Raw genomic sequence first — 18,623 nt, forward strand, 5'->3', positions numbered from 1 at the left:
TCTGAAAAGACTGTTCTGCTTCTGAACCTGGCTGAAGAAAAAGGAAATCTTTGTACTGACAATATATTAGATGAAGAAATTAAACCAAACAATTGGGGGAGGGAATACATAATGATAAGAAAGTTAACTAGCAGTGGTTACATTTTCCATGGTACACATAATTGATATGTTTGTTGTCTGTGATTCACACATTATTTTATGTTTCTGAGGGGAATTTTATTACAAAATATTCTGCATTTTAAATACTATTTAATTATGGTTTGTTTCCTAAGGGATTATATCACCATGTGATTTTAATTTGGTATATACCCTAAGGGGCAGCATATTTTCAATTATGAAATATTTCCTCCAGAAACAATAATGGTTCAATGATTTATTGCAGGATCCTATTATAAGGTGCCTCATAGAAGTGAAATCTGAAATGCAGTTCACTTAACAATATAGTATAGGCAGCACTAAAATGCATGTGAACTGAGCATATGGGTCTTTTTCACAAAAAATCATATTTATATACTTTCATCCTTTGCATAATACTTCAATTATTATATCTTGAAAAAAGAACTTGGAAAGCTGAGAGCTATGAAACATTTACATTATTATCTCTTCAAAAAGTTCATTTTTGGACAAGTATCATTTGGATAGGGATTAACTTAATCAGAGATTTTGAATCTTCTTTACTTTAATTTTTAATCTCTTTTAAAAAATATGTCTGAATCTTAAAAAGGCCTAAACCTGTAGTCACAAAGCACTGCTTCAAAAAAGGGGAAAAAAAGAAAAAAGAAAGTTTTTAAAGCAGCCACCAGCTGTAAGAGAGATAGTGCAAGCAGCAGATTTGTGACAGAGTGGAGCATGAAACCCATCAGCTGATGAGTGAAAATCCCTGGTTTCTAATTAATCGAGGTACACAGGCCAAGGGATGAAGAGGATCAGGGAAATGAAATCAGGAAAAAGATACCATCAGTCATTTCTGCGGCCCATTGTCATACTTCAGAATCTGCTGTAATGAATCACTCAGGCATTCCACAGATACATTCAAATGGTGAAGAAAATTCATTGTCCGGTGAAGAGTGTTTGATAAAAATCTTTCTTTTCCCCCCTCTTTGTCAGAAGCCTATGATCAGAAAAGGAAATCCAGACAGCACAACAGGTGTGCTTTTGCAAGCCTGGTGAAATCTGCAAATGAACTGAGATACTAAAGAATTTTTTTGTACTAAAATTTCACCAAAATGAAAAATGTATCTTGTAATAGCAGAGTGGTAAAATGTACTAAAAAAAAGCTGAAGATTAAGAGGATAAAAGGCATAAACGTTCTTCTGGTTGGGGAGCTCTCATCCCTACAAAATCTTCTTATAGGAAAAATGTGAGAAAATATTTTGTAAAATATTTTTGCAGACTTTAATATTTCTAGACATGGACATCTGCGCTGAAGAGCTATTAATCCACAAGCTAGCTCCAATTTAAGAAAGCATTATACTGTACCTCTAAAACGTAATTGGAAAAAAATCTACCTACCTGCAAGAAGACAGTTTAGATACATATTCATGTTTGCTCGTGTTTTTTAAAGTAAGAGCCAAATAAACTTTAATACCCTCTCTGTGTCACCCCTCCTGTCCTGTCCTGTCCTGTCCTGTCCTGTCCTCCCCCCACCATAGAACTCTTGAGTGTCGGGTTCCTAAACATGTTTCTCTCCTATAGGATTCTATTTAATGCTCCTAGAATTCAGGGCTGAATTACACTGAAATTCTTAATGGATTGTAACCTTTGTTTAAAATATTTTAAGAACAGTTTCCCTAGTATCTCTTCAATGACATGAAATGCTATTTCACCTATAGCCTCAACTTTTTGACCCTGAACAATTCCTTTAGGCACCTCAAAGTAGTGAGTGCCATTAGGTGACACCAGGATCTAATTGTTTTTAAATAATCAGGTGCTGTACTGAGACACACAAGTATGGCTGATTCATTTTAAATTTAATTACCATAATATAGGGTTTTGCTGTCTATAATATCAATCACTAAGACACTTTATAGTTGATAATATTAGAATGGCAACAATAATGAGAATTCTACTTCGTGATGAAAATAATTTTAATCATGGGTAGATTACAAATCCATTTACTGTTACGGTTACTGAGGATTCTATTATCCACCTCCTATTGTGAAAGATGTTAAAACTTGTTTTCAGGAATCATAAAAGATTATGGAAGTATACTGTCTGTTTTATGTTTCTACCACAGCACAGTGACAAAGGCCTGATCTAATACCTGGAACTGCTAAAGATGAGGCTTTAAGGTTCTTAGGTCTGGTCCTTCAACTGAATTTTTGTATCAACACGTTTCTGGCAGTACAGATCCAGTTATCAGATAAAGGGCTAAATGGGATGTCATTTTGGGGGATTGGCTGTTGTTTCATATCAAGTCAGTCCCGAGGCCGCTGTAACCGTTGGGACACCTTAGATGCTGTGCATTGTTGGTGATTCTTTGAGCAAAGTAACCTGGTGGCACCCATCTACTCTTGAGGTATGGATGGCTGTTGGCTCAAAGGGAGCTCATCCACGCTTTGACAGGTCTTGTTTTTAGACCTACTGGGTGTCCACAGACCACCCTCACCCAGGCTAGCCCAGGTGGAGGTGCTGGTTTAGTTGCTGACAACCCAACCATGGAACAGGCTGTACTGGTTTACATGGTACCACCCTGTCAGACCAAGAGGCTTGGCCTGACAGGGTTTCATATGAGGTTTCGTATATGTTTGTATTGGGCCTAGTATGGCGAGACCCTAGATACTACTATGATATGTATAAATTGCTGCAGAGAGAGTACGGTCTACTGCTTAGGGCACTCTAATACCTAGAAGAGTTCTGAGTTCACAACCTGACTTTTCTAACGATTCCTGTGCAGCCTTCAACACACCACTACACTTCTCTATGCCTCTGCTTCCCCTCATAACCTGTGTCTGTTAAGATTGTAATCAAGAAATGTATATATGTAATCATGTAGTCAACATATATTACATATTCTTACACAGACTTCCTGCCACCTTGGAGTTGGCCTCCAGATACAACTGTAATACAAATAATAAAAAAATACAATTGGTAATAGATTGTGGAACCTTTCCACTTTACATCCTTGATCTTAATAAATCCAGTTTTGTAGTGGCCAACAGTCACTGCAATCTTGTAGTCTGATTGAAATGATTTGCCTCTTCTTACAAGGCAGGTGCCCATATTTATTTGCAAATACCACTCCAAATGATACTAACTGGCATCATTGTTGACAGGGAACAGCAGCAGGCCAAAGACTGAATAGATATGGACACTGAACAGTTTTCTCACCCTGAAAGTGGTCTTTTCAGTACAGAGAGGCAGAAGCATGCACTGGATAAAATACTTCAATGTCTAAGTGTCAGTCCAGTGCCTTTCAGGTGCCTCATAACAATTTCATGTAAAATGGACAAAAAAGCCACTAAGGAATTTATAATGAAGAGTTTTAGCCAGGGATTCCTATTCTACAAAACAAATATCATTTATTTCATTGTGTTCAGCCATATCTCCAGTGATATACAACTATAATAGTTATAAACTCAGTGGAATTATTCTAGAATTATACTACTGGACCTGAGAACAGAGTGTGGGACAATATACTTTTAAAAAATGCCTTTATCAATTCTTTTCTTTCTTACAATTTCAGATGACAACCTGCTACTGATTTATCATCAATAACATTGGAGTGGGAATCAAGACTCTCTTTCCAGTTTCAACTCTAATTCCAAAGAGTATTGAAAAAATTACAAAAACTAAAATTAAAAATCTTAGACAATCAGCTGTTATCATCGAAGTGAGCAGTAGCTCATTTACCAATGTGCAAACTACGCCCCACACTGGTCCCCTGCTTTGGAGGAACTCTATGAATAAATTACATTTCTGGAGACTGCCAGCTTTATAATCCTGGCCTACTGCTCTTGGAAAAATAGCTCACTTGCATAATATTTGTTGTTCTGGTGCTTCATTCTGCCTGTTCCTTTACTCTTGCTAACCAATGAATTGGGAAGAAGGAACGGAGGGTCTCAGAAAGTCCAAAGCCATAACTTACAATCACCAAGAGGTAAAAAAGATTTGGATGAAAAGAAAAGCATCAAAATACATTTGTAATATATTCTGCTTATGGAACATCACTGTGTAGTGCAGGTGTTTGCATCATAATTTGCAAAGATGGAATATAACATCAGTGAAGTAAATAATACAGATCTAGGATCAATCTATTTGTTACAATAAAACTCATTTCTACATTTTATTATAGGGTCTTTGCATATCCTTGATATATTGCTACTGAATTTTATTAAGCAATGATTTTTAAATCTAAACAATGAAAATTAAAAAAATTATGGTTTATCTTGGGTTTATAAAGACAAAAAATGAAAAAAAAAACAAAAAACTTTATAGGAGATGTGATCTTTTGTGGGCAAAAGTGCAAACAGTTATAACAACAAAAAAGCTTTTCTAATCAGCCTGTTTTGTAACTTGAAAAGACCATTTGGAAAGGTTTCATCAAAGTGATTTCTACAGATAGCTCACAGGTGATCAGGATAAAACCCCACAGCCTCGGCACTTCAAATATTTATCATATACATGTTTGCTTGAATCATGATAAGGGAGAGGTTTGGGACTTATGGACACTGAGATAGGATGTCACCTGAGACATCCATCTGATTCGGATTGCAGGCAGAAAAGAAGTGCCTGGTAGAGGCCAGGAGAGAGAGAGAGGGAGGGGAGGGAGTAAGGGATAGTAGGAATGGACAGCCCTTGTTCCCAGCTCTAATATCCCAGTGCAATTATTTTGTGGACATCCACTCCTTGCCTGCACAGGAGATAGGGCTATAAGTGTATGTTATTTTTTAATTACAAGGGGGTAGAAAAAATCCTGATGATGGGCTGGAAGGTGCCATTGCATTGTTATTTTTTTCTCTCCCTTCGTTTGCTGATTATGTGAGCTGGGCTCCTTTGCTAGCCGATGATAAGCAGAATTTCCATGTTCTCTGCATAATTAATCCATCTCTGCCTCTCTTCATGCCAACTCGCCCGTTATCGCCGGCACATGCCTGAATTGCAAAAGAATCCGCTCTTCAATTGGAACTTATTGATATTCTAAGAAAAAAAAAGAGAGGGAGGGAAAAAAAAAACTGAAAATCCTTAAGTTTAAGCTGCAGATTTTTAAATGGATTAATTTCGCTGCAATCGCAGCCATCTAAGGCGGGAAGGCAGGCAGAGCAAATTGAAAGCATCTCCATGTTTGCAGAATTGGGTCCAGAACGCTGAAATGTACTGGCACAGTTCTCTTTTAAAGTCAGAAAATTACCATTCATTTACATCACATGAAATACTTTTTTATGCTAGAAATATTCAACAGACGTTCTTTAAATGCCTGCTAATGCTTGATAACATTTCTAACTTTCAACATTTTGCTAGACTTTGATATGACATGATAGGAATGCCTGCCAGTGAGAAATATTATATATACCAGTAATCTCACTTTATCACATATTTAGATTATATCATCCTCTTCTTAACCATCCTGAAGTAGTCTTTAAACAATGTACTCAGTGTCATAGGCTCCTGCTTAGTATATTCATGCAAGCCAAAGTTAGTAGGGGTATATTTAGACTGTCTACAGTGAAGTTTTTTTTAAGTGCCAACACACCTTCAAAATTGTAAAAGTTTATTTTTTTCTGTTCTTTACACAATTAACTCTGATTTAATAGGATCTCTTTTTACTTGTAACAATTATGTTCCCATTTAAAACATGCAGTTTGTTTTGTTGCTTTGGAAGGGATTTTGCAGATTCTATTATATTATGAGAGGGTTTATGTATTTCATCGAAGGCTGGTGTTCCACTTCAAATAGTGGAAAGGCTGTTGCTCCTTCTCTCTTCCCCCAGTATTACCAAACTCCAAATACCTTATTTTTTTGGCTTCTGTAATACAAAAGTCATATTCCTGTTTTCTTTGACCCTAGGAAGCAGCAGCATTCGGCAGTACTGAGAGGCTTTTTTAAATGCCTCAGCTAAGCTACAATATATCTAGCATTCCATGTCCATATGCTAGAAATCAGCAATTTATGCTGTTGTAGAAGGTATTGTTGACATTCACAGTTAACAGAAGAGGGGAAAGTTGCTACATTGACTACAAATGGAAATTTAGCTGTTTTGAAATCTTTGTCATTATTAAACAGATCTGTTTCATTTTAAACATGCTATAAGAAAGAACTGCAAAAAAAAAAATTAGAGTCACTGGAAGGCATATGCCACAGCAAAAAAAATGAAACCGCAAAACAGTGATGTTCGTGGAGACATCTGCTTCAGTTTCAAAACAATGATCTTAATAACCAGTGGGCCATTTTAGCATAAAATACTACCATTTGTGAGAAAATGTGTGTAGCTAACAAGTAACTAAAATGTCTGTATTCTAGTTGCTGTTTTCAGGCAATAAGCAGAACCATATAGGAATGATTAGTCACCATGTTATGAATTTAAAAAAAACAATAAAAGAGAACAAAGAAGAATTTATAGTTACTTTCAAATGACAGAGGCATGGTTAAGTTTGCAGATTTTGGTGGTTACAGTATTGTTGTTAGCGCATTTTTGCCAAATGATATTGTTTAAAGATGTATTTCAGAGACAAGATTCTTATGTTCATATTTGGTTATATTATCTGATTAGCTAAATATTAAAACCTCATTTAAAAGAACAGAATAAAAGGAAAAACCTCTAATTCTTGAAAATATAATTTAGTAAATGCATGTATTCCAATAACAATTTCAATTACTTTTAAATACATCTGCAACCTACATATATAATTTAAAAGTCACAGTTTTGAAGTGCCTAATAAAGGAATTTTCAGTCACATAACACTTTTTGAGAACAGAATGTAGCTTTATTTTGAACCAAATTTGGAGGGTCTAAATACAGTACATAGGGGACATGAATTTCAGGTTACTGCAAAACTTCATCATCTAGGGTAAAATGCTGAGTGCACTGCAGTCAGTGTCAAAACTTTCCTTAACTTCAGTGGAAGAAGAATTTATCCTACATTTATAAGTAAAGTGGATATAGGACATAATCCAGATTGCAGGAAAGTCTAAGTATGAATTTACTGACATCAGGATTGTGTCAGTAAAAATGTGAATGGTAAATTTAAAGCAGTTTTATTGTTTTTTTTTATATATACACACACACACACACACACACACACACACACACACACACACACTTACATGTGGAAATCTACACTCAGACAATGTTAGATATTAAATAATTTCAATAAATCATAAATAGTAATTAATTAAAAATTAACTTATTACCATGCAATTTAAGTGTGAAATTTAATTTAATGTATTTTAATTCTGCATTTGACAACCATAGCATGTAATAATGTGAAAAAACACAATAATTAATAATTATTATTAAAATAGCCAGAGATTAGTAAATTTTAATTTATACTTTATATATGCAAGGCACATAATGAAGAAGATAGCACTATATAGGTAGACAAATAAGACCTGTTATTTTATATAGAAAAAACTAAGGCTTTCTCCCATTGATTCAGGAACAAAACATTTTCCAGTAATGCTCCTGCCTTTGTTTAGTGTACATCAGTCAAAGGTGGTATAAGCAGGATGCTCACTGTAAGTAACAAGAATGCCAGACTCCATAACTTTATTAAACAGCATGGGGAAAATAAAGGGTAGTTATTGCAGCAAGCTGATTTTTCAACTACAGGCTGCTCTGGTTTCAAAAGATAAACTGAAGACTTTTAAGTCCCCTGCTGGCCTGTGTCTACATAGATTTGGCCTTACATCCTACCATAGAATAGAGAGGTGCATTAGCTCATAAGTCACCAAACACTCTTTAATGTAAAAGCCTAGAATTAGACCTGGGCTACTGTATTCATGGATGTCATTAACGAGGGGTAGCAAAGCTCACCTTCCTGTAATTTAATTGCCAATTTTCCTGCAAGGACTATACTGAACACTTCAAATAAATAAAATAAATGACTCTGTACACAATATATGTACACCTTATGCATTCTTTTTAATATTATACTGTACCATATCTGTGTCAGACTACAAACTCCATTTTAAATGCGGGGTATGTCTACTGCCTTTGGCCTCCATATTTAGCTAAATCATACCGGAAGTGGCAGGAGAAATTCTTGCACCAGGTATAAGAGTAATAAGGAATGGTCATTAAATTATGACGATCATCCATTTGGACAAACAGATGGCTACCACTCAAGACAAACCAGTTTTTTCAAATGTGAACTTCATGGCAGAAGTGTAAACTAAGGAGTCAATCTCCTGATCAGCTGAAAAAGGATCTGGGAATAATAAAAGAAAAAGTCCCTTAACAGCAATTTTAGAGAGTGGAGGAGAAGAGAGCATAGGGATTCTGTATTCCAGAGAAGACGTGTAGGAGAAAGGATCAGAGGAACATGTTTTCAAACTCTGGTACCAACTGAGGAAGAATAAAATGAAGCTTTGAAGGAGCAAGAGAAATCCATGATTTGAAGAAGAATCTATGAAGAGGATGGGGGATCTTAGGTAGCTGAAAGAACACTGACTTTAGCCTAATAACGATATGAAGTGGAACAAAAACAAAATATTAGTCAAAGAAAAAGTTCAAGTAACACACACCTTTCTGTGGGCTACACAGCCAACCAAAATAACTGATTGCTCCAATTCACTGGGTGCATGAGCATGTTCAATGAGAAGAAGAGAGGCCAAAACAACCTCTTTCTTAGCCTCCCTTAAAAAATTAGACTTGTCCAATTCCACCAGTCAAATGTAAACCAAATTTTAAACCAATCAGATGGCTGAATATAAACCTAACCTAGGATTGGCTGAGTGTTCACTAGGTTATGAGAGTCCACACTTGGCAGTTGTGCCAACAGTGGGATGGCTTCACTCATAGACAACTCATAGAGAGGGCACAGGAGAGCACGTGTACCCCCGGTAGGGTTGTCCCTGCTGCCAATGCCACCGGCAGCATTTGCGGGTGCTTGCCAGCTCTGTCCCCACCACCTCCACTGGCTTCTGTGGGTGCCCCCTCAGACTCAGGAGGCACCAGTCACCTGTGGCTTCACTGTCTTGAAAAGGGGAGGGGGTCCAGTAGAATGGAGTGTCATCATCTCTTTTATTTCATGTGCAAAAAGTAGTGCCTGAAAATATGTTCCCAATCCTCAGGATACTTGCTCTTATCATAATATAAAAACTAAATATTAAAAATGTATTAGCCAATGGTTACCACACACATGTATCTGAGATAGCACAAATTTTCCCTATATGCCAAAGGAAAAATAAAATCTCAAATAGTACAGTGTGGTCATTTTTCTTTTTGGTAGTAACTTATATATTAAAGTTATCAATCCAAGACGTTTCCTCCCCTCCCCTCCTTTTTTCTTCTGGACTTGCAGAGGAAAAGAATAAAGTGTGTCTAGTTCTAAACTTAGTTCTGTCAAGACAGAATGGATGAACTATAAATAACATTCAGTGGCCATGTCTACAGGAGATGCTTACTGTGCAGTAGATCATTAGTACTGTGCAGTAGCATTGTGGGGCATGAACTGTGATGTGATGCTACTGCACAGTAGTAACAAGCTATTGTGTAGTAATTAGGGCTAGGTAAAGCTTCAGGAGCTGATTCAATTTGGAGGAGATTCGGCCCGATTCAGCAGCCGAATCGCCGAATCTGAATCGAATCAGAGGACCAATTAAAAGGTCCAAATTGATTCAAAGCTCTCTGAATCAATTTAGAAAAGATTTGGAGGGCTTCAGTGATTTGGGCAGTCCAGCTCCCTGCTGCAGCAAGTGGGGACTCAGACTCCATGCTGGTAAGTAGGGGGCAGAGGAGGGGGGAGTTGGACGACGGGGGAGGGGACCATGGGAGGACCCCCAACACAGCCCATTCTCTGCCTGCTCCTCCAGCCCCCCTGAGTGCCCCCTGACCCCTGCCTGCTCTCCTAGCCCACCCCCAATGGCTGCCCTGCCTGACTCCCGCTCCCAGCTGTTTCAAAAAAAGCCCCCACTCACCTGCTAGTGTCAGGCAGGGGGGGGTGATCCCCGCTGCCTTCCACTGCCCTGTGCTGTCTGGGGTGCTCTTCCATGAGCTCTCTGACCCCTGCTCACTCTCCCAGCACCCCCCATAGCTGCCCTGCCTACCCCAACTCCCGGCCCTTTAAAAAAAAAAAAAACCAACAAAAAACCCCAAAGGCACCAGCTGCTGCTACAGAAGCCTCGGGGCTTCTGGGGACTTGTGACAGAGCCCTCCATGCAGCACAGGGCAGTGGGGGGCAGCGGGGATCACCCCCCCACTGGGCAGGAGCCAGTGAGTTGGGGCTTTTTAATTTTTTTTAAAGGGCCAGGAGCAGGGGCAGGTGGAGCAGCCACTGGAGAGCTGGGGAAGCAGGTGGGGGTTGGGGGGCTTGTGGCAGAGCCCCCCATACAACATAGGGCAGTGGGGATCACCCCCCTGGCTGGCAGCAGCTGGTGAGTGTGGGCTTCTTCTTTTTTTTTTCCCAAAGGGCTATGAGTTGGGGCTGGGTGGGGCTGGGAGAGTGGGCAGCGGATGGGGCCTGTGTAATTCGGAGATTCGGCAGCAGCCAAATCTCTGAATCAGATTCAGCCAAATCAATTTGGGACAGTGATTCAAATCACTAAATGGAATCTCTGCTCCCCAAATTGGCCGAATCCAAATCCAAAGAGAATACTAGCCACTTCGCACAGGCCTAGCAGTAGGAATGAGCTACTGTGCAGTCAGCATCACCAGGAAGTCATGCAGGGATGCTACTGTGCAGTAATGCCAGTATGCAAACAAATTACCAGCCACAATCTGCCCTGTAATATAAGAAAGCTCAGTGTCAAATTGTAACAAAAAGAAACTAGAGCATGACAATGTAAGTTTGAAATGCAGGAACCATGCTATAAGGCTGTCTTCTGAGGTGCTATCCAGAAGAAGGTTTCAAGGAGGAATCTGAAGATGGAGAGACTGTTGCTTGTTACACAAGAATAGGGAAGCTATTCAAAACATATGGGAGAACATGGAAGAAGACAACAAGATGATATAGCAAGAATAATTACATTAGGTTTTCAGCCTTTATGAGGAGGGGAATGGACTCTTAATAAAACCACTGACTTTTGTGCTGGTGACAAAAACAAAGAACTTGCTGTGCCTATTAAATGCCACAATTATATTGCTTTCTTCTTATTTGTTTCCAGACCTGTTTTTAAAAATGAAGCACAAGCCACTAGAGGAAACTTTCCACTGCAGTTTTGCTGAGAGGCAGATTGAGAACTGGAGAGAGAAAAAGCAGAGCCACAGAGCAGTTTGGAGTTGCCAAATCTGGCTATCTGAATTTGTGCAAGAGGAGCCCAATTCACACACTGAATCTGTGGCATCCAATAAGCAGAGACAAAATAACTTCAGAATATTAGTACAGAAAAATTAAATTCTCCAAACCTGCTCAAAGCATTTCCTGTGGGTTATTGTAGCTCAGAACAAAAGTAAGGCTAAAACCTGCTCAAAACTGAACATATTTTTTATTTTTCCATTTGAAACCTGGGATTATTTCCTGCAGGCATTTGGAAGGACAGAGTTTGCAGGACCCTGTTTGCCAGTAAAAATTCAGTGTTGGAAACCATCATCAGCCAGCATGAAAATGGGTCCAATTCTATGAAAATGAGCTCATTTCTATTATTTTTTTCCTGGCACCTGCTCAATTTGTGCTTTTTGAATGTTGTAAAACAGGATATGAATTGCAAAGAAAAAAAAAAACTGAGTTAAAAAATATTAAAGAGTCAGTTGTTAATTACTGAGGAATCCAAACCTCTGTCTGAAAAGAAGCATTCAGACATCCAGCTGGACCTTGGGCCATATGCTATCCTCGATCCCCACATGTAGCTCCAGTCCCTGTCAAATACTGAAGCATGGGATAAGAAGTTCAGGACACAAAAAAGATTAAAATATAGTCATGGCAGCATGTATGCTGATACTCTAAAAATCATGGTAAAAAGCCAAAATATATCAGCACTGCAAGGGAAATAGTGGCTAGAGAGTAAGTTAAATACTAGCTGTAAAATGTGCTTTAATTTCATTAATTTTGCTTTGTTTTCTTTGGGAGGGACCAACAAATCTGTTGATGTTTCTTTATTAAGTAGATTGCAGAAATCTAGACTGTTACAACTTCACAATTCAGTATTATTCATCTGCAGTATATCAAATGTTTTAATGGCTTAATGAAAAAAATGAAGGCTACCCTCTACTTCTTATTGATCCCCAGGTATAATACTTAGCTGAATAAAACATAAAGAATCAAATACAGAGTAGTAAATTTTAACAGTGCAATTCCAAGGATAATAATATTGCTAAAAATATTATTCCCTCAAGAGTAAGAAGTCATTTACCTTTAGCTCTAAGTTTCTGGTTGTTCCTACATAAAATATACACTTATAATTTATTATAATGGTATTCTTTACTGTATATTTTCCAAATGCAGATCATCTAGATTAACAAGAATACATTTGTTTAACTAAATCACAGTTATTTTACAGTATATTCTTATAATCTAGGAAATAAAAAACCCTCATAAATGAAAGGCAAGATTCCATGATGCTCAAGGCAACATCTTTGATGAAATGGCTATTTTGGTCTGATAGGGTAAAATGAAATGACAGGTATGAGTGGCAATTTATCATGGTCACCCTTAAAAATTCAGCAAATGCTTATGTGAGCATATTTGCAAACATATTTAACATTTAAGTAACTTACCTTTAAAACTGTGTTTGTTAATCCAACATAAAGCCAACCTAAATCTAAGATTTAATTAAATGTAATTGCATTTTATAATAGTGCAATTTTTCATATTTGTGTGATATTTGCATTACTTTCATATATTGAAAATATTGAATTGTAATTATATTGAAGTAATAGTGGGACAGATTTTTATAGAAGTTAGGTACCTAATTTGTGCTTGCAGTTTCCCTGATTGTATGAGCACATTTGTATATCTAATTTGCAATTACAAGTGATTAAAGCTTAGATCAGCAATTTAGTTTTGACCAAAATTAAATTGATGTGCTAAGTTAGCTAATAACCCCATTTTTGCAAGCAACTCAGTGAAGGTACAGGGGTCTGTGCAGAACTCCTTGCAGAATTAAGGCCTAAACTGTGAAGGAATTTCTCATGCACAATTTTATGCCTAACTGGTTTGAAAATGTGGCCAATAACCTGATTTCCATGGGGAGTCTTACCTGAGAAAGGTTCGGGAGATTGATATCCAAATTTTACAAAGACATTTCTGAATTAGCACCCTGTGTTCTCCTCAAATCTTACTGCCACCTGTGCACGAATTGTATAAAATAGAGATTTAAATACCAGAACAATAAACAACTAAAGAATAATGCAATTGGTCACAGCAGAAACTCATGAGGTAGAAAATACTACACCAGTAAGCTTTCTGTTTTATGCATATGAAATTCCTCTGTTCTTACTGGAAAATAACATGTGCTTGATATACAAATACATTCAGTATTAGGCTATATGTGATTTAACTACTATGATTTATAAACAAATCCTTTGTGATTTGGGTTAATATTTATGCAACCAGTCAACATTGTATTTGCAAAACATGACTTTGAAAGCAAAAATAATGTAGTAGCTTAAAGACAGATATTTACATGTTCATCTCCCATGTTCATTAGAGTGAATATTTTCATGAAGAAAATAGTAAAGAAAAATCCTGTTTAAAGCTCACTTCCTAAGCAATTCATTTTCTACTTTAGGAGCAGTGTTTCAGTGATCACTTTGAGCTGCATGATTGTTTTATTTCCATGAATTATTAGTGCCTTCTTAAATTGTTCTGTTTCAAAGCTGAAACATGCACTATTTTACATTAGAGTAATACTTAATACAGAAATGAGAATTGCAAGATAGTTTACAAGAGGAACTAGTATTACATTTCTTGTAATATATTTCCATTAAAAAGTTAACAAGCTGGATTAATTGCTTCATAATAAATACTCCGTTTAAAAACTTGCTGTTTTTCATACAGCAAAACATAAATACTGCTTAAATATATCAGTATTAGCCTGTTTTAAAATATCTCTTTTCTCCCAAAAGTTTATAAAGTAGGCAGACAATCTGTATTCTAATGTTTGATTTCATACCATAATAGGTTAACAAATCAAAAACCTTTAAAGAATCAGCTCAAATGTATTAGCAGTTTGTATGAAAAAGCAGAGCTTGTTAAAATAAACTATCATAGACTACAGAATGTAACATCAGACAGACAGACTTGATAGATTTAATGTTTCCAAAACTAATGGTTACAATCCCTTACAATTAATTTTATAATTACATTATTTTCTCACTCATAGGCTATTGTGATGGGCAACAATATAGGAACCTTGATAGAAAGCCCCAAAATGGCTGGTAAAAATGTAAATATTATGCAGAACTAATAATATTAGATAAGAGTCAAAATGAAAGTTATACTAGATAAAATGTATTGATTTTTACATTCATTTTTACCAGTAAGCTAAAAGTAACAAGTAGTAATGTAATACACATTTATATTCTAATGATCTATTTTATTATTATTGATTACAAATTATTATGATTAAATAGGATATTCATGCATTTTACATCTATCTATAGCCATCTTCAAAATAAAAAACATATTGTCAAGAAAGTACATCCAATGTGCTTGGAAAACATGTTCTATACTTGCATAGTTCAATCAATATATGACTTGACATAGTTCTACAATAAATATAATTAGGATTTTATTCAGTAAAAATAAACTATACTCAGAAAAAGGATTTCTGCAGCTGTAAGTTAAAAGTACTTGGACGTTTACATTGCTTAGGACTTAACATCATTGGACAAGAGAGTTATGGGTCAAATCAGGTTTGTTTTCTGAAGAGACTGTGTCTAGGCACTCCAGCACTTAAAGTCTAACACCCAGTGCTATTTCACCTCTAAGGCACCTAAGTTCCACTTAGGGAAGTTTCTGGTGCATAAATCGATGAATATGATCCTATTCCAAGACTCTGAATTCTGTCATAAATTGCTTGTGTTCCACTTCGGCATCTCCATCGTAGCCTCGCATCTCCCCCAGTTCTTTAGATGCCTGGGTCTGGCCTACTAAGCATACAGTACTCAGACGTGAGCCAAGGTAGCCACAGTGGCATCTAGTTTTGTTTCCAGCACGCTCTGTTCAGTTTGGAAAAGTGTATAAATTCCATGCAGGCTTCCAAAAGTTGGAGCAGAAAAGGACCTCACATATTAGCTGTGTGATACTGAAAATAAGTGGCCTGGTGGTACTGCCACAGTACATCTTTTGCCCAATGGTTAAGGCATTTTCCCAGGTAGTGGGAGATCTGCATTTTATAGCCCTCATATTGTGAAGGAATTTGAATCACCTCACGAATCATAATTGTGTCCTAATGAACTGGCCATGCTCTAGATAGGGCTAAAGACAGCTCCTATTGGGGTTTGGCAGTGCTGAGACATCCTACAGCCTTCCTTTTGAAAGTCAGCCACTGGGTAGCAGAATGAGGATTTGTAGAGGCCAGGAGGAAAGCAAAGAAGTGGGAGTATGTCTGTTTGGCCCAGTGAGGTATCTTTGAAGGTAGGAAACTCAAGATCCTGGCTTTTTATTCAACATAATGCAAATTGCATAAGCAGTACAGAGAGCAATAAAGAGGGATGCTGATGCTATAGCCCCAGGTTTAAGACATTCAGCTTCCCGAGAGCAGGAAACGGAATCCAGGGTTCGCCCTTGGCATGGAGTGGCTATAACCACTGGACCACAGAATCAGGCTCCTGTTTGCTTGTTCTCTCTTTGGTGGCACAGATCCTGCACTCCTCTCTGCCCGGTGGCAAAATCTCAAGCACAGAGCTGGTGAATATACTCATATAACTAGTTCCATAAGCTCGTGGTTAAGGCTTGCTCCCAAGAAGTGAAAGTTTTGGTTTAAAAATCTCCTCAGGATGAGTAGTGCCTAGCACCCTGATTTCTGGGTGAGTACTCTAACTTTTAAATACCACCACCATTGTTGTTGCATTTTAGCTGAATTCAGTGCTCTTCAGATAAGTTAGATGTGCTCAGAGTAGGTCTAGTAGATTGTATCCTTCTGGGGAATTAGTCATCTCCCTAGCAGCAAACTGGATTGCACTAGAGGTTAGGTTCGGTGTGTAAGTGATCAAAGTGGATTCATTATATGCAGGCTCAGAAGCAGAAGCCCAAATGTTGACAGCTAGTCCAGGTACAGACATTACACTTTTACTGGTGTAAGCAAGGAGAAATCACTCTATACTCAGAACAGAACAGAACAGTTCAGCTTGCACAGATCGGTTTAAAAATGGTGGAACCCAGTCTAAGATTTGCTTCCCCCCACCAAAAGGTGAATATATGTTCTGTTTGCTAGCAATCTAAATGATGCCGCTTACAGAAAACCGCATAATTTAGATGAATTCAGCCTTGGGCTTTTTAAGTATCTGTACCTAGCCCCAGGGACCACTGCAGTCCACAATGGAGGCACTGCCTGAGCAGGGGCGTGCAGTTGCTGTGGAGAAAAAAAGCAGTAGCATAAATTTGTGCCACTGCTTTTAGCCCTAGTGCACAGCCCTGCACATGGGGTTAGCACAGGGGAAAATGCTATGGGTGGGGTAGGAGAGGCTGGAGCCAGCACCTAGGCTGACCCTGGCAGCCTTACCTGCAGTTCTGGATCTAGGGGTGACAATCCAGGTGCACAGAGCCTTGCTGGCAGCTGAAGCATGGCTCTGGCCAACCCAGCTCTGGTTTCAGGCAGCGCACACTGTAGCCACAAGCACTGCCCCACTTTTTTCTAGCATGTTTTTTTTTTTTTTACACCAGGATCTCAAATTAGCAGCATAGTGAATGCCTGCATGTGGGCTGAGTGTGGTTTGTGGCACTCAGACAGGTCTGCAGTACTGCAAACTACATGTGCACGCTCATCTAGATGTGGCCAGGATGGCTTACAGTGAAACAAGATCCACAGACAGGATTCCTCAAGCGATAATGGTTCGCTTGAATGCACAAAAATATAATACAAAATCAAAATGCTGATGTTACCTTTAACTTTCATGAGTAGAGAGAAGTAGTTGATTGTGTTAGTCTGAAGTCAAGCAGAAAGCAGGATAAGGTGGCACCTTGGAAACTAATTTGTTCAGAAATGTGTAAGTTTTCATAGGTAACAGCCTACTTCATCAGACGCTATGAGTAGACTTGTAGGGGGCAGGAATACTAACAGACCCAGATGCCAGCTGTGCCCCCTCATCAACACGGTCCACACCATTACTGGACCCAACAACATGGATTATAACATCTGGGTTCATTCATTTGCTCTTTTAACAACATCATAAATGTCATCACCTGCTTACAGTATCCCTCTGCAGTCTGCATTGGCCAGGTGGGGAAATGTTACGTGAAAGAAAGAACAAACACCAATTTCCCATCAGGTTTGTGGGTTTTTTTACCATCACCAGAAAGACACAAAAGTCTGTGCAGAACACTTGAACTTCCTGGGCGCTCTATCACTTACCTCATACTAAACACCAAGGCTTCAAAAGCCAACCTGAACATGAAACTGCCAAACAAAAAATCATCCACTGACTGAATTTATGGATCTCTATCCCATTACATGAACTAACATTTATAATCTCTGTATTCCTTTGTTTTAACTGTGTTGTTTTTGGGGGGGGTTTTGCTTTCTTCAATTCACCTTCCTATTTCAGCAGTGTCCACAGCCCCTATTCATTCTTTCCCTTTCCCCTATCCCTTGTCTTTAAATTATTTTATTGCTTTCTATTTAGTACTCCTGCTCTCAGCTTACTTTGTCAGATGTTGTAAATGGACTTGCAATCACCTATGAAAGCTCATGCATTTCTGAATAAATTAGTCCCTAATCAGGTCTCCTTTACACATTACAGGTATTGCGCTATTAGCTGGTTATTTGTACAAGTAACTACAACCACTTACACATGCAAAGTATCTATCACACCATAAAAAGGTCCAACCAGCTGTAAAGTTAGAGCTCAGAAATGCGTAATAACCTTATAACTGGTTGCTCTCCAGCTTTAATTTGCATGTGAAGCAGGGTCTCCTTGGTGCACCATGCCCAGCTGAGGCTGTGAATCCTGCAACTGAAGGGATTCTCAGCTCTGGCAGCTGCAGACTCTGGGTCTCAGCAGCTCTCCTCAGGTTATACCATTGGTAAATCACATCCTTTGTCTTTCTTCCTGTATGTCTGGAGCAATTACTGCCAGTTGAGGCTATCTGAAGACTTCACTGAGGTCCTGATTCATCTATAGCACTTAAGCCTGAAGTCAATGAAAACAAGCCCATTGTGACTTCGGAGGCCTTTGGATCAGATCTCACATGCAGAACTAAGTCCCACTGACTTCAGTAGTAGTATTCATTTACTGGACATGGTGCATATGCTTGTGTGCTCTGTAGGATCAAGACACAATGCCCAGAATTTTTCAGGATTGAGCAGATCAGATGGCAGATCAGAATCTAGTGAAGTTCACGAATCTGAGTTCCCTTAGGCTACCT

At 38.2% G+C, this 18,623-nt stretch overlaps 1 long non-coding RNA gene across 2 annotated transcripts; it reads right to left on the reverse strand.

Annotated features, from left to right (window-relative positions):
* Positions 1 to 4,396: 4,396 nt before the first annotated feature.
* On the reverse strand, positions 4,397 to 17,782 carry LOC102384684. Of its 2 annotated transcripts, none has more exons than XR_323631.1 (3): positions 17,611 to 17,782; positions 13,294 to 13,381; positions 4,397 to 5,139 (listed from the first exon to the last, which is right to left on the reverse strand). It is a non-coding gene; the product is annotated as an uncharacterized LOC102384684 (long non-coding RNA). The 2 variants fall into 2 exon arrangements; XR_323632.1 differs by lacking the exon at positions 17,611 to 17,782 and adding an exon at positions 17,142 to 17,247.
* Positions 17,783 to 18,623: the final 841 nt, after the last annotated feature.

The sequence above is a fragment of the Alligator sinensis genome, unplaced genomic scaffold (assembly GCF_000455745.1).
Source record: "Alligator sinensis unplaced genomic scaffold, ASM45574v1 scaffold20_2, whole genome shotgun sequence".
Lineage (NCBI taxonomy): Eukaryota > Metazoa > Chordata > Crocodylia > Alligatoridae > Alligator > Alligator sinensis.